Raw genomic sequence first — 5000 nt, 5'->3', positions numbered from 1 at the left:
CAGATACAGAGTATAGTCAGAGGCAGAGGCAGAGTTAGAGACAGAGACAAATACAGAGACAGAGGCAGAGGCAGAGACTGAGTCAAGAGAACCAGAGGGGGAAAAAAAAACAAGAGGCAGAAAGGACAAAGCCAGAGACAGAGACAGAGACAAGATGCCAATACAAAGACAGAGACAAGAGATGAGACAAGACAGAGACAAGAGACAGGTCAGAGACAAGCCCGAGACAAGAGACAGAGACAGAGACCAGACAGAAACAGAGACGAGACAAAGACAAAGAGAACAGAACACAACGAGACAGAGACAGAGCAGAGAGCAGAGACAAAGCAGAGACAGAGGCAAAGACAGAGACAGAGACAGATACAGAGACAGAGACAGAGACAGAGACAGAGACAGTATCATAGACAGAGACAGAGAACAGAGACAGACCAGAGAACAGAGAACAGAGAACAGAAGACAGAGACATGAAGAGACAGGAGACAGAGACAGAGACAGAGACACGAGGACAGAGACAGAGACAGATAGAGAGGGCGGGCAGAGAATAGAGAACTCAGAGATAGAGACAGAGACAAAAGACAGAGGCAGAGACAGATACAAGACAGAGATCATGAGACAGAGACAGAGACAAGAGACAGAGACAGAGGCAGAGACAGAGCCAAGAGCCAGAGACAGAGACCAGAGACCAGAGACAGAGACAGAGACAGAGGCAAGACAGAGCCAAGACAGAGGCAGATTACAGAGACAGAGACAGAGGCAAGAGACAGAGACAGAGACAGAACAGAGACAGAGACAGAGGACAGCGACAGAGACAGAGACAGAGAGACAGAGACAGAAAGAGACAGAGACAGAGACAGATACAGAGGAAAACCCTCAGAGACAGAGGCAGAGCCAGAACAGACCAGACGTCAGAGACAGAGGAAAAGAGACAGAGGACAGAGACAGAGACAGAGACAGAGAACCAAGACAGAGGCAGAGACAGAGAGAGTCAGAGCAGAGACAGAGGTCAGAGACAGAGACAGAGATTCAGAGTCAGAAAACAGAGACAAGAGACAGAGACAGAGACAGAGACAGAGACCAGATACAGAGACAGAGACAGATACAGACTCAGAGACAGAGAAAAGAGGCAAGACAGAGTCAGCGAGACAGAGACAGAGGACCAGAGACGAGGCAGATCCAACAGAGTCAGAGACAGAGACAGAGACCAGATACAAGAGACGAGTCAGAGACAGAGACAGAGACAGAGTCAGAGGACAGAGGCAGAGGGAACAGAGACAGAGACAGAGAGAGCCAAATAGAGAGGCAGAGACAGAGACAGAGAACAGAGAAAAAAGAGGCAGAGACAGTCAGAGACGGAGAGCCAGAGATACAGAGACAGAGCCAGAGACAAGGCATAGAGACAGAGACAGAGCGACAGAGAAAGCAGACAGAGAAAAGAGAGACAGAGGCAGAGGCAAGAGAGACAGAGTCAGAGACGGAGCAAGAGGCAGAGCAAGAGACAGAGACAGAGCCAGGAGCCAGGAGCCCAGAGGGAAAACAGAGACACGAGACAAAACCCAGAGCCAGAGACAGAACAGAGACAAGACAGAGACAGAGACAGACGCAGAGAAAAGAGACAGAGACAGAGACAGAGACAGAAGGACAGAGAATCAGAGACCAGAGACAGAGTCAGAGAACAGAGGCAGAGGGCAGAGATCAGAGACAGAGACAGAGACAGATACAGAGAAAGAGACAGAGACAGAGACAGAGAAAAGAGACAGAGAACAATGACGGAGGCAGAAGGCAGAGGCAAGACAGAGAACAAGAGACAGAGACAGAGTCAGAGAGACAGAGGCAGAGGCAAGAGACAGAGACAGAGACGGAGGCAGAGGCAGAGACAAGAAACTAAGACCAGAGACAGAGTACCGGACACAGAGAACCAGACACAGACAGAGGACAGATACAGAGACCCAAGGCCCGAGACAGAGAACAGAGGCACAGAGACAGAGGCAGAGAACATAGAAGACAGCGACAGAGAACAGAGACAGAGTCATAGACAGAGCTTAGGCAGAGGCATAGACATAGAGACAGGAGACCAGAGTCAGAGACAGAGAAAACAGAGACAGATGACAGAGACAGAGACAGATTCAGAGACAGAGACAGAGGCACGAGTCCAGAGAACAGAGACAGAGACAGAGACAGATACAGAGTCAGAGACAGAGAACAGAGGGCAGAAAAAAAAAGGGTGGGGGAATTTAAACGTGAAAAAAAAAAGGCCAATAAAGAAAAAGAAAACCTAAAGATAAGAGAACAGAGACAATGAGCCAATGCAAGACCGAGTCAGAGACAGAGACAGAGGCAGAGCCAGTACAGAGTCAGAGGCAAAGACAGAGACAGAGAACAGAGTCAGAGACAGATACAGAGACAGAGACAGAGCAGAGTCAGAACAGAGCAGAGAAAAGAGACAGAGACAGTAGACAGACAGAGCAGAGGCAGAGAAAAGAGACAGAGGCAGTGGACAGAGAACAGAGACAGAGACAGAGACCAGAGACAGATACAGAGATCAGAGACAGAGACAGAGGCAGAGACAGAGTCAGAGACAGAAGCAAGGTAGACCAGAGAACAGAGACAGAGCCAGATACAGAGTCAGAGACAGAGGCAGAGACAGAGCCAGAGACAGAGACAGAGACAAAAGACAGAGGCAGAGACAGAGACAGAAACAGAGTCAGAGACATTGACAGAGACATACACAGAGACAGAGACAGAGATAGAGATAGACAGAGACCGATACAGAGACATTGACAAAGACAGTGACAAAGACAGAGACAGACACATTGACAGAGACAGAGATAGAGACAGAGTCAGAGTCATAGGCAGAGACATAGACAGAGGCAAAGACAGATATAGAGACAGAGACAAAGACAGATATAGAGACAGAGACAAAGACGGAAACAGAGACATACAGAGACAAAGACAGAGACATTGACAGAGACAGAGACAAAGACAGACAGAGACAGAGACAGAGACAGACAGAGACAGATACAGAGACAGAGACATAGACAAAGACAAAGACAGAGAGAGACAGATACAGAGACAGACAGAGAGAAAGAGAATCAGACGAAGCTCAAAGCCAGCCAGCATCTCCAAGAGGGCTTCGCAAGGACACTGATACAAGAACAAGAACAACAACAGCCATCAATTAGGAGCCTCATTAATGTCCGGCAGTGGCACTCACCCCAAAACCCTTACCAACCTTCACCCTCCTTTCAACCCCCTCCCCACCCCATCCCCCTCTCCCGGCACCCTATCTTCCCATTCCACCTCTCTTTTGCCCTATACTCCCTCCTCTCCTTCGTGTACCTTTATCATACTCCTCTCCCTTCTTCCCCCTCTCCCTCCCCCTTCCCCCCTCTCCTTCGTGGATCCTTCTTAAGCTCCCCTCTCCTCTCCCACTCTCCCCTCCCCTCCTCTCTCCCCTACTTAGCCGGAAATTTGAATGTGAAAGCTAATATTTTGAAGAGGATTATAAAGTAGATTCCTTTATTCCGTCACATCTCTCTCTCTCTCTCTCTCTCTCTCTCTCTCTCTCAACTACTTCTCCTCGCCCCTACTCTCTCGCTCCCCTCTCTCTCTTTCTCTCACTCCTCTTCTCTCTCCTTCTCCGTCTCTCTTTTCTCTCTTTTCTCCTCTCTTCTTCTCTTTTTCTCTCTCTCTCTCTCTCTCTTTCTTTCTCTCACCATCTCATCCCCCATCTTTCATTCCAATATCTTCTTCCTCATTCTTTATCTCCCACCCCTTTTTACCATATTCCATCACTTCCCCTTCTCCCCTACCCCTCCCTCTTCTTCTTTATCAATACTTCTTTTCTTTCATCATCTTCTTCCATCCCTTCCAGCTCCACTTCTTACCTTCCCTCCTCCTTACCCTTTCCTTTATCCATCTTTCCTTCCATCCCCCTTCCCTGCTCATATTCCTTCCTTTTCCTTTCTCCCCTTTTTCCTTCCCTTTCCTTATCCATTCTTTCTTCGTTCCCTTCCCTGCCCATCTTCCCTTCCCTTTCTCCCCTTCCCTCCCCTCCCTTTCGGCTCCCTTCCCTCCCAATTCGCGGTGCTTATAAATGCTTTCCTTCCGTCCACCCTTCTCGGGCCCATCTTGCCGCTTGTCCTTTAGCGCTTCCTTTCGCCTCTTCTTTTTCCCTCCCCTTCCCTCCCTTTCCCTTATCCATCTTTCCTTCCGTCCCCCTTCTCTGCCCATCTTCCCTTCCTTTGCCTTCCCTTCCCTCCCTCCCCTTCCCTCCCTTTCCCTTATCCATCTTTCCTTCCGTCCCCCTTCTCTGGTGGGGGGGAGAGCCATGCTTCGCGCTTCCTTTGGCCTTCCTTTCCGCTCGCCTTCCCTTCGCTTCCCTTTCGGCGGCGTATACCATGCGTTTGCGCTTCGCGTCCCCCTTACTCGGGCCCCTTTGCTTCTCCTTCCTTTGCGCTTCCCTTTCGCGCTCCCGTTTCCCCTTCGGCTCCCTTTCGGGCCTTAATCCATCTTTCGGCTTCCTCCGCCCTTCCGCTCTCCCTTATCTTTCCCTGCCCATCTTCCCTTCCCTTTCCTCCCTTCCCTCCCCTCCCTTCCTTCCCCTTCCCTCCCTTTCCCTTATCCATCTATCCTTCCGTCCCCACACCTCGAATCAATGGCTCATTGAAAACCAACAGCGGTGACCCTACCTCCTTAACGAATGTAATTAAACCCTCTCATACCACGACCCTTTCTTGCCTATACAGTATTCTACCATAATTACCCTCAAGTCTTCTTCATCAACCACTCGAATCATGACCCCCTCCCCCTTCTCCTGTCCTCTACCCCCCACCCCACCCCCCTCTCCCTCATCCCCCGATCCCCAACCCACCTCTCCCAGCGCCGGGGGATGAAGTTTCTAGAACATCCTCAGCATCTAGATGGAGTCTATTACCTACTGGAGATGAGGGAGAGAGATACTGCTGTTTACCGACACAAGAAGGTCATGGAGTCGCAGAATC

Source organism: Penaeus japonicus, unplaced genomic scaffold (genome assembly GCF_977035675.1).
Source record: "Penaeus japonicus unplaced genomic scaffold, GWHDUDI00000001_assembly GWHDUDI00000006, whole genome shotgun sequence".
Taxonomy (NCBI): domain Eukaryota; kingdom Metazoa; phylum Arthropoda; class Malacostraca; order Decapoda; family Penaeidae; genus Penaeus; species Penaeus japonicus.
Note: the sequence above shows the minus strand (reverse complement) of the source record.